Source organism: Molothrus aeneus, chromosome 19, assembly GCF_037042795.1.
Source record: "Molothrus aeneus isolate 106 chromosome 19, BPBGC_Maene_1.0, whole genome shotgun sequence".
Classification (NCBI taxonomy): Eukaryota; Metazoa; Chordata; class Aves; order Passeriformes; family Icteridae; genus Molothrus; species Molothrus aeneus.
In genome coordinates, this window is record NC_089664.1 from 995,264 (window position 1) to 1,007,500 (window position 12,237).

The following is a 12,237-nucleotide window of genomic DNA, read 5'->3' on the forward strand; positions in this document are numbered from 1 at the left end:
TCTTTGGCTGGCTGTAGGGCAGTAAATCGAGAGTGCTATGATTTATTGCTCAATTTTCCTGAGGGAAAAAGGCTTTCTTTCATGCTGAAATATTTCATAAATTTCAAGCCAGCATAAATTCTTAATTTAAAAGTTATGGAGGTCACATTTAGTGCACTGGTGCAATTCTGAAATCTTAAAGGAATAGCAACCAAAAAAAATTGCAATTTGATTTTATTTTTTTAATTCTTCATGTAAAATTTTCTTCAAAGGGATTCTCCAAGTTACATAAAGCAGAAACACAACCTGGTTTCTGAAGGGATATGAAATCCACTGGAAATGAAGAGATAAAAATCTAATTCAATTACAAAAAGGTATTTTGTTATGATGATTATGATGATGATGATTATTATTATTATTGTGAGCCACTTGAGGAATTTCTGTTAAAAAATTTCTTCTCTCCATTGCCTGGGAAAAGCCAGAAGGGAGGAGCTGACAATGTAATTGCTTCTGTTAGATCTCCAATCTTTTGTGAGCACTGATATGTTCATTTGTTATACAGCTGTTCAGCTACAGAAAGGATGTCAGAGCACCCATAATTCAAAGCAATCAATCAAAAATTAATGATTTGTCATGCTTACACAATGGAAAAAAAAAGGAAAAAAAAAGCTTTATGGGTTCCTACAACTGGTAGATTGCTCAAACCTTTGGGGCATTTTCTAGAAGATTAGATCTGTGTACAAGGAAAAGGGGGGAAAAGGGGAAAAAGGAGATTTAATATAGAGCCAGGGCAGAAAACTTCTTGGGGTGCTGAGGATCCCAGAGATGGGAAGCTCACAATTCCTGCCTGTACAAAGGGATTTGTGCACAACCCAAGCTCACACAAGCCAGGAGCCACATCTTGGATCACAGGGACCTTGTGAGGCTCCTGCCATGAGACTTCCATGGGAAAAGCACCTGCTGAATCATGGAACCATGGAATATCCAGAGCTGGAAGGATATTCTGAGCCATGAGGATGATGGAACCCAGCCCTGGCCCTGCACAGACACCCCAACAATCCCCAGTGCTGGGAGTTTCCTTATTTTAAAAGAGAAAATGAGAAAAAGAGGAACCACAACAGGTAAGGGCTCTCATCTCAATGGTTTCACCCAGCCATGGTGCTGCTGGAGATGATCCATTAGACAAAAACACCCAGCTAAGCCTGAATGAGATCAGATCAAGCCTTAAATGTTTCTGAATGCTGAAATAAACAAATCCACAGAATCCCAGACTGCTTTGGTTTGGAAGGGGCATCAAACATCATCCAATGCCACCCCTGCCATGGCAGGGACACCTCCCACTGTCCCAGGCTGCTCCCAGCCCTGCCCAGCCTGGCCTTGGGCACTGCCAGGGATCCAGGGGCAGCCCCAGCTGCTCTGGGCACCCTGTGCCAGGGCCTGCCCACCCTCACAGGGAACAATTCCCAATTCCCAATATCCCATCCAAAGCCCTCTGGCAGTGGGAGCCATTCCCTGTGTCCTGTCCCTCCATCCCTTGTCCCCAGTCCCTCTCCAGCTCTCCTGGAGCCCCTCCAGGCCCTGGCAGGGGCTCTGAGCTCTCCCTGGAGCTTCTCCTGTCCAGGTGAGCACCCCCAGCTCTCCCAGCCTGTTCCTTCAAAAATAAAATCCATCTAATCTAAAACATCCCACCTAAATTCTAAAAAGTGGCATTTGAGGACTAAAATGCCACGAGGAAGTGGAGGGGTGAAAGGCTGGAAATCACTGTTTAACCAGAATGTGCCAAAACAAGTCAGAGCAGCCCCCAACAAAGTAACACCTTTGTGGAGGGGAACAGAAATCTCCTGTGCTCCTTTAGAATCTCCTGCACTCCCATTTACCCAAAGAATTGATTTTGGTGATTTCCTAATTTCTAACTGAAAAAGGAGAGGAGCAGAATTTTCATCTGCTGATGAGCAGGGAGGCCGGATGTAGGGTGCTGGATCAGGCTGGAAAATGTCACACAATCTGCCCCATAAAATCATTTACAATTCAAAATGTTACTGCCTGAAGTTGCTTTTCTACATATTGGGTGCATTTAGGGGAGTTTTGTTTAACTAATGCTAATAAATATCCTTTAAATGAAAATGCACACAAGCAGAATGTGGTTTCAGGCCATATGCTCCTCAACTCGAGTTGTAAGCAAAAAGTAAATCATGTGATAATTAAGAAATGTATCAGTCAACATCTCCTAACAGGATAACATGTCAAAAAATTGGAGTCCAAGCAGATGTAAAACTGACCTGAGAAATCCATGTTTATCGAGAGGGCTACACTATATTGGGAAAAAACCCCAACATTTTAACAGTTACAGCAAAACTCAAAAATAACTTAAAGCAATAAAAATGTGAAATGAGATTTCAGATGATTTAAGCACAGGCCTTCTGCCTGATCACTTCAATTATGATTAGAAACAATTATTCAAATCACTTGGATTTGCATCCATGCTCGGATCAGTTCCCATGGATGGGATGGGGGCACTGGGATACCCCCAAGCACTGCCACAGCCCTTCCCAGGGGAAAAAGGGGCTCAATCCATGTATTTATTTCTTTATTCAGACACAGCCACCCCTATGATTTGCCTCTGAACCCCATCCCAAAGGGAGAGGTCCCTAATTCTGCCTGGGGGTTGCAGGAGAAGCAGACCCCTCTCACCCTCCTCCCACAGCACCTTCCCTCTGCAGAGGGAAAAGGGCAGAGTTGTTTGTTTACCTGAGGGAAAATAAAAGGAAAAAACCCAAAACCCCCACCCTGCTTCCCCCAAACGCATTCCCAGAGACAGCTGAGTAATTTTTGTCCAAACACAAACCACACATTCAATTTTGGAAGGAGACAGCAGCACCCAGCATGGAAAATTTCACCCCAAATAATTAAAATTTGGCAAAGGAGAAGAAACTGAAAACAGGTCTGACATAGGAATGTGCCATAAAAATAACTGCAGGCCTGCTACCTGTGCTGTCTGGGGTTATTAACTTCAGAGCCACAGAAAATGCAGGAAGTGCTTTTTTTTTTTTTTTCTTTTTTCTCTTCTTTAAACAAAGGGCAAGACACGGCAGTTTCCTATTTAATTTTTATTAAATAGGAGGGGGAAAAACAGCAGAGCAGCTCCACATCACACCAAAACATCTGCAGAGCACAAGGACCCATAAATGTGCCCGTGCCCCTTTTTAATCTGGATTTCTGCTTCCTCCTGCCAGCACAGCGGGTGCTGAGGAACCCCAAGGCCAAAGGGAAACAAGGCTGAGCCCAGGGCTGGTCCAGGCAGAGCTGTGCTCCACAGAACCATGGAATCCTTGAGGTTGGAAAAGCCCTCTGAGATCAGAGTCCAACTATTCCCCAGCACTGCCAAGGCCAGCACTAACCCCTGTCCCCACGTGCCACATCCACACTGGAACCTTCCCAGGGATGGTGACTCCACCACTGCCCCACGCAGCTGTTCCCATGCCTGGCCACCCTTTTAATGAGGAAATTCTTCCTAATATCAGACCTACACCTTCCCTGGTGCAATTTAAGGATGTTTCTTCTGGCTCCAGAGCCAGGGCATCCCCTGCCTGAAGGAGAAAGATCTCCACTGCCTTTGGCTGCTGTGGCTCATCCCCTCCTCATCCTTTGCCTTTGCCAATCCATCAGAGCAGCCTCCAAAAGGGATGAATTTTCCACTTGGGAACAAGACAGTTCCTGGGGCTGGAGGAATGTGCTGCCTATTTCCTCAGCTGCAGCTTCCCCTCACGAAACAACCAAAATAATAATAATAAAAAAAAAATATCTGCAAGGAGGAAATGGGAGCTCTCCCTGAGGCATCTGCCCGGTCCCACAGCTAAGCCAAGCCCTGGAGTGAGGGTTCCCCAACCCCCAAAATCCACTCTGGGGTCTGCAATCCCCACCCATGCTGGCCATGGGGCAACACCTGGGGTGGGGATGCTGATGGCAGCTTCAGTGTCAGAATTCCTTGGGAGCAGCCAGGGGAATCTCACCCTTGTGCTCAGCTGCAGCCTTGTCCTGGGAGAAGCCAGTGCTTGTTCCCTGTTCCAACATGAGAGCCCAGCAGTAAACAGCAACATCTGAGAGTTTAGACCCCTCTGAGATGAGCCCATGGAGGGTTTGCTGCTTGAGGGCAGCAGAAGGCAAAGGCAGAGACTCCCACGGCAGGCACAGACGCTCTGCTGCCAGAGCCAGGGGACATCTGGGACAGGATGGTCCCAAACAGCCAGGGACCATCCCTGTGTGGCTGGTGCCCACACCTGGGCTCCAGCACAGCTCCAGGGACCATCCCTGTGTGACTGGTGCCCACCCCTGGGCTCCAGCACAGCTCCAGGGACCATCCCTGTGTGACTGGTGCCCACCCCTGGGCTCTAGAACAGCTCCAGGGACCATCCCTGTGTGACTGGTGCCCACACCTGAGCTCCAGAACAGCTCCAGGGACCATCCCTGTGTGACTGGTGCCCACCCCTGGGCTCTAGAACAGCTCCAGGGACCATCCCTGTGTGACTGGTGCCCACACCTGGGCTCCAGCACAGCTCCAGGGACCATCCCTGTGTGACTGGTGCCCACACCTGAGCTCCAGAACAGCTCCAGGGACCATCCCTGTGTGACTGGTGCCCACACCTGGGCTCCAGCACAGCTCCAGGGACCATCCCTGTGTGACTGGTGCCCACACCTGAGCTCCAGAACAGCTCCAGGGACCATCCCTGTGTGACTGGTGCCCACACCTGGGCTCCAGCACAGCTCCAGGGACCATCCCTGTGTGACTGGTGCCCACACCTGGGCTCTAGAACAGCTCCAGGGACCATCCCTGTGTGACTGGTGCCCACACCTGGGCTCCAGCACAGCTCCAGGGACCATCCCTGTGTGACTGGTGCCCACACCTGGGCTCCAGCACAGCTCCAGGGACCATCCCTGTGTGACTGGTGCCCACACCTGAGCTCCAGAACAGCTCCAGGGACCATCCCTGTGTGACTGGTGCCCACACCTGGGCTCCAGCACAGCTCCAGGGACCATCCCTGTGTGACTGGTGCCCACACCTGGGCTCTAGAACAGCTCCAGGGACCATCCCTGTGTGACTGGTGCCCACACCTGGGCTCCAGCACAGCTCCAGGGACCATCCCTGTGTGACTGGTGCCCACATTTGGGCTCTAGAACAGCTCCAGGGACCATCCCTGTGTGACTGGTGCCCACCCCTGGGCTGCAGAACAGCTCCAGGGACCATCCCTGTGTGACTGGTGCCCACCCCTGGGCTCCAGCACAGCTCCAGGGACCATCCCTGTGTGACTGGTGCCCACATTTGGGCTCTAGAACAGCTCCAGGGACCATCCCTGTGTGACTGGTGCCCACCCCTGGGCTGCAGCACAGCTCCAGGACGGTCTCCAGTACCAGAGGAAGGTGCTCATTACTCCTGGCCATGCCCATCACAGGCCAAGCTTCAGGAAGAGTAAAAATCCATGGGATGCTACAGAAGAGGTGCTTTGAGACCTCCAGACAAGTCCATCCAGGGGAAGGCACCAAGGTGACTGTGACCTACAGGGACACAATCTGTCCCCAGCACCCCAGTGGTGACACATAGAGCATCCCAGTGCTGGAGCCTGGCGACACAGGGAGCCCAGCACTTCCCACGTGGTGCCTCTGACATTTTGTGTCTGGAGAGTGTCTGAACAGACCAAAATCCAGGCTTGGACTGAGGTTACTGAGCATCCAGCTCACCCCTATGAGCACCTCCACCACATGCAAATGAACAGCTGCTGGAGATGGTGGCTGAGCCTGAAACAAATCAGAGCAGGTTCTGGCTGGGAGCACAGCATCAGCCCAGCCTGGCCACATCCTGCTCCTGTGGGTGGCCACCACCCCGAGGGGGACACGTGTCCAGGGGGACCCAAAGGCAGGGAACACCACAGAGCTGTGGCACTGCAGGATCAGCACTGGGGCAGGGCCACCCAGCACCTTCCCCTGCAGCCCTGGGCTCCAGCCCCTGGCCAGCCACCCCAGGGGAAGGCAGGGCTGGCCCTGGCCCCAGCCCCAGCTGGGCTGTGGAGTGCCCCTGCTGCAGTGCCATCCCCGGGTTAATTATCCCTGGGGATCATTAACAGCTGTTCCTCATGCCACAAGGTGCCCCCAATTACTAATTAATAAAAAACACTAATGACAAACCCAGTGAGGGGGTGGATCAGCCCAACACAAAGGTCAACTGTGAGCACTGGGTCCCACTGAGGAAGCCAAAATGGGAATGATCCCCTCTGCTCTGGTTGTGACACTTCAGACTCAGCCCAGGGGCCCTCACTCTGCTGATTTCAATTCTCTTTGTATTGGCAGGAGAATTATTTTTCTTTTAAATATTTCTTTTTGTTTTGATTTTCTGTTTTTGTTTTGGGTTTTGTTTTGGGTTTTGTTTTGGGTTTTGTTTTGGTTGGTTGTTTTGTTTTTTTTTTTTGTTTGTTTGTTTGGTCTTGCAAACTGGGTTCCCTCAGGCTTCTCCCCACATTCTGGTCTGGGACAGAACAAGTTGCACCATGGATGTTAAAACTATAGGTAGGCAAAAAATACTAATAAAAAAATCACAAAGTCTAAAAATTCTTCTCATTCAGCTTCACTGGATTTACTTCTTGTTTACTGTTTATTATCTCCCCATTTTATAACCTTCATTTCCTACCCTGGGTGTGCTGCCTCCATCCACCTCATTTCAGAGCCGCCTCTGTAACCAAGAATTAAAAGTTCTTCTGGAGAGTTTTAAACATAAAAGGTCGAATTTCTGCTGGAAAAGGCACACGTGGGGCTGGAACTTGAGGGGGAAACACCAAAATCAGCAAGGCAGGGAAGAATCCCTCCCACCACGATGGCCCGGCCTGGGCGGGTGCTGAGCCCCAGGAAATGGCACAATCCTGCCCCAAAGGATTCAGGTGTCCCTCCACCCACTCCCAGCTCCCACACTCCAGCTAGCCCCAGAAAGGGGCTGTGAGCAGTCACCTCTGAGTCAAGGGAATATTCATATGAGTAATTTTATGAACTTGTTGAAAGTACTGGCAGAATTTGTGCTTTGAATTTCAGTTTTTCTCCCCTGGCAGCCCGGGGAGATTCAAGCAGCACATGCCAGCAGAAGTAACCGAAGAAAGGGAACATTAAATAAATTTTAACCTAAAACTACAAATGTTTAAACCAGTATTAAAAAGCTTCAACCTCACGTACTTTTGTTTTTCCCTGAAACAGTCATGAAATTAAAATTATGAATAAATCAATGCAGCAAATTGGTCTGGATTTAAAGAGTTACTCCTTGATTATAAGCAACTGAAAAGTAATCAAAATATTTTTTCCATCTCCTGTTGCTCAGTGCTCTCCTTACTCTGTTCTTTATGAGAAAAATAATCAAATTGAGGGTGAAGAGGAGAAAAGGCATTACTGATTACTCTGAACTCTCATATTATAAAAGCTGGAAAATAAGAGTGACCGGGCAAAACAACAGAATTATGTGAATTGAGCAGTTGTTTACAGATGGTATGAGTTTCCCAGCAAAAGAAACAGCTGGAAATATTTTTAAAGAATAAATGTATATGGAATGAAACCTTGGGGGGGAGGAAGGTATTGTTGTTTTTTACTTGGGGGGAGAAAAAAGGGGCGAAGGAGCCATGAGATAGCATTTCAGAAATCCACCCGTTTTTCCAGGCTTCCAGTTTCACAGGAAACTCTCAGGAAATCAATTTTTTAAAAAATCCTGGGCACTTTTCCAAGTTGATAAAACAAACATATCTAGTAAGCTATGAATGCACACAGGGAAAAAAAAAATTAAAATAGGACTTATTTATCCAGGGAATCCCAGTCTTGTTCAACACATTTTGTTTGGGAGTTCTGCACCTCCAGCCTCTGCCATGGAACATCTGACAGGGCTGTGAGGGCTCCACTGCACACAGGGACTGCCAGGAACCTTCCCCTGGCAGCTCCAGCCCTTCCCAGCCCCAGGATGAAGGGATGGGTGGGAAAGGGCTGAAGTTGGGTTTGGGGGAGCCACATCCCCAGCAGAGCGGGCTGGGAGCACAGGCACAGGCTCTGCTGTCCTGGGCTCATCTCAGCAACATGGCCAAGGCAGGGATTAATTCTCCTCCTTCCTCCCACCCTCCTGAGACCCCACCTGGAGCTCTGTGCCCACCTCTGGGCTCTCTGCCACAGGAGCTGCTCCAGGGCTGGAGCCTCTGCTCTGGAGCCAGGCTGGGAGAGCTGGGGGTGCTCACCTGGACAGGAGAAGCTCCAGGGAGAGCTCAGAGCCCCTGCCAGGGCCTAAAGGGACTCCAGGAGAGCTGGAGAGGGACTGGGGACAAGGGATGGAGGGACAGGACACAGGGAATGGCTCCCAGTGCCAGAGGGCAGGGCTGGATGGGATATTGGGAATTAGGAATTGTTCCCTGGCAGGGTGGGCAGGCCCTGGCACAGGGTGCCCAGAGCAGCTGTGCTGGATAGTGAGGGTGTCCCCACAGGAAGCTGGAAGGAGGTGATCCCTAAGGTCCCTCCCAATCCAAAGCACTCTGGGATTCATTTATTCCCTCAGCACAGCTCAGCTGAGGGGAGGCAGGCCAGGGAGCCCCCTTCTCCTGCATGACCAGTTCCATCCACCCAGAGTGAGTCTGTGCAGGGCAGGGCTGGGGATGGGCAGGGCCCTCAGGCAGGGCTGGGGGAGGTGGCAGCCCTGGGGCTCAGGGGGTTTGCCTGAGGTGCAGCCCAGCCAGGAGAGCCTGGAGTTCCCACACAGGGGTGGCCAAAGCCCAGCACACAGGCAAGGAGGACACAACCCACAGCAGCCATGCCCTCAGCACCTGACACACCTGGGAGCTGGACAAGTTCTGCCAGCAGCACGGCCCAGCACAGCCAGGCCCAGCAGGGCCAGGCCCAGCAGAGCCAGGCCCAGCTGGACCTTGAGCTCCTGCAGAGGCTCCAGTCCCTCTCCCTGAGCCTTACAAAGGATCCTGAGAAAAAGCCAGCCAAGCCTGTGTGTAGAGGAAAATCCAGAGGCACCTCCCCTCTGGCCAGGGAAGCTCAGAGTGCCCTTGGTGCTCCCAGCAGCACAGACACAGACACAGGGATGGACCTCTGGGAACAGACCCAGCACTCCAAGAAAACTGAGACCCTGCCCCAGCTGGTGCCCAGCTCATGCTCAGAGGGCCGGCACTGGGGGGACATGCCCGTGGTGGATCCCAGAGCCAAGAGGGGCTGCTGGGGAAGCTTTGATAAGGCTGAGACTCTGCCCTGCAAACCTGCAGAGGCTGTGGAGTGTCCCCCAGGGAGCTGCTCCAGCTCCCAGCTCAGCCATTTGGGTGTCAGTGGGAGTCATGGCACCCATGGGCAGAACTGTACCTTTTGAGGTTGGTTTTATCTCTTTTTTTGGTCAATTTTGAAGAATGCTTTAGGTCCCTCTGTAGCAAACAGCACTGCAGAGAATGCAACGTGCTGCAAATGTTCAGCTTCAGTCTGAGGTAAGCAATGAAAATTTAAACACTTGAAAATTACAATTCAAGGCAGAAAATTGATCTAGAATAGAAAAAGAAATGCATAATTTGATAAATATTGCAGTGAGAAGGTGTCAGGAACAGCACCATGAGGAGGTTCAGCCTCAGCCAAGGATCCCCTCCAGGGCTGGCACTCAAGACCTCCTTCCAATGCTGTGGGAAAGGCTTTGCATTTGCAAAACATCAATTTTAACCTTGTAAAATATAAATTTTATCCTAATTAAAAAAAAAATTCCATGTAGCATTTATAGACAGCTGTGAGGTTGAAACGAAAACATTCTCCATTGGATGGGTAACTGTGGGACTTCACCATCTCTCCCAGTTTTGTATGATTGGTTTGTTCAAATAGCATGAAATGGTGGTAATTTTACTTTGGAAAGGGAAAAAAAGTCAAACCACATCAGTCTAAAAGTAAAAAAGGGGGAAGGCACACAAAGCTGGGTAATTTCTTCAAACTTAAAAAAGAGCACTAATTACAGAGGGGAAATTCAGAAAGGGTTTAGTCTGCTTGGCTCCATCAAAAACCAAAAAAATAAGAAAAAAACCAAGTAAAAAATAGTAAAAAGAGAAAAAAAAGAAGGAAGGGAGGAAATGAAGTTGGAGAAAAAGCAGGCTGAAAGTAGAATTCTTAGAAATTCTGCTTGCAAAATAACTCCCATCAGCCAACCACAAATCCTATAAATATCACCAGATTGACTTCCCGAGCAGATCTAAATCAACAAATAAACAAACAAACCTCCAAGATTTAAAAAAAGTTTGGAAAAAAAAAGAAATCTAAATAAAAACTACCAAAACCTCCAGTAAGGCCAAACTGGTGTCCCCAAGGGAGCGTGGCTTTGCTGGCTTCCCAAGAACGATGGTGGTTTGGAAAGTAAAGAAGGAAAACAGCATTTCCTGGTCCATTTGAGCTGTGAAAGCTGCAGCATCATCTCCCCCTGCCCAGACACTCCAAACACTGTCCCAGGGCACAGGGATGGGACCCTCAGCCCTTCCCCAGAACCCTCCACCCAGGCATGGCACTGGGGAGAGCAGGAGGTCACCAGGGACTATCGACCTGCACTTTCTCACTCCCAAATCTCCATCTCTGAGCAATTGTTTGGGCTAAGGAAAGGGATTTTCAAGCAGTTTGTGGGGACAAACATCACTGGGACCAACCAGGGTGACCTTCCACTCTCCATCATTCCTGGAGCTGAAACAAATGAGGGCACAGAGCTGCTGGGAAATTATTTCCAGCCCAAAGTGGAGCTGCAGTGAGATCATGGCATGGGTTGGTATCATTTCTGCTGCACCATTCACACAGCAGAGTAAGACACTGATTTTCAAAAACTGGAAGTGACACAGTCCCTGACATTTAAAATTTTCTGATTCATACAGGCAAAATACATCCTATAAGTATTTTTAAAGCAAGAACTGTAAGATGTGCTCCAAATCTAAATGAAGCACTTACAAGCCCCAGATTCTGTTTGACTCGAGCCTATGAAACCCAAATAGATATTCCTTATTTCCTGGGCAATAAAAAAAAAATCAAATCAATCTATTTTTCTTCCGGCTCAGTCTGAAAAAAGAATTTTTCAATTTTTCAGAGCTTCAGGAAAACCAAGAATATCAATTATTTGCACAGCCTTGCAGAGTGGACAGATTTGTCTTGGAAAACCTCCAATGAGATGCAAAAAAAGGTACCAATGTTCCTACAGGATCCCTTTTGGGGCTGAATTTTGCAGGCAGCACCATGAGCCCTCTGCCCATCTGTGGACCAGCAGCTGCTGCAAACCCTGAGGAAGAAAAGCCAGAAAGTGAAATTGGCTCCCCAGAATTCTGGTACAGCCCAGGGTCGGGTCAAAGGATGAGAGAGAAATCCCCAAGGCCACCATTGATGGCCAATTCTCAAATGGAATCTGGGGTTAGGCAGCACAGGCTGGTGCTGCCAGAGCTGGACAGGGCTGGTTGGGTTTCCAGGCTGAGAAGGGAGCAATGAACTCATGGATCTGTGACCCTTTGGATGAACAAATATCAGGCCAAGGGCTGTTTCCTCCTCCAGATGCCCCCAGAGAGCCTCTGGACACCAGCCTGCTCCAGTGGCCTGGGAGCACCAAGTGCAGCAGATGCTGGACTGGCAAAAGATAAATGTGTGCCATATTCCACAGGCTCTTCTCAGAAAGGAACTGATGCTCACCTACACTTCATTCCAGACACCTTGGTGCTTTATCTGCCACCCAGCTCATGGATAACCTCAGCAGCCATAGATTCTTTCTAGATGCATGTTTGTACCCAAGGACCACGGTGTGTCACTGATTTTGGGACTGGCTGTGAGCATCTTCACTGAATTACTCAAACATCTGAGAATTTCACCTAAGAATTGTTTTCTGCACATAACATTCCAAGTGTGGATTCAGTGTATGGGAAGCCGTGACAGTTCAAAGCATCTGTATAGAACAGGGGAATACTGGGGACTGTTCTCCAATCCCCACATTCCATCCTGGGCAAGGGACCTCTGCTTTGATGCACTTTGCCTCCACATGGTCCTAAACACAAAGGAGGGCACAGGATGTTCTTGAGTTATGGGGAAAGCCTCTGGAGGGAACCTGGAGCAAAGCCCCAGGCCCAGGGAGGATGGAGAGCCTGGGAGAGCTGCACCATTGCAAACCCTCCAAAGCATCTGCTTGTGTTGAAATGAAAACTGAATTGGGGCATCTCCAGCTCCTCACAAATGCCATACATCACCTCACCCACTGTGCCACACCTC

The 12,237-nt window shown here is 49.5% G+C and overlaps 1 protein-coding gene across 1 annotated transcript in view; it reads right to left on the reverse strand.

Annotated features, from left to right (window-relative positions):
• The window catches only part of ZNF618 (zinc finger protein 618), a 143,682-nt gene that overhangs the window by 77,313 nt on the left and 54,132 nt on the right, over positions 1-12,237 (reverse strand). The gene's annotated exons all lie outside the window — the stretch shown is intronic.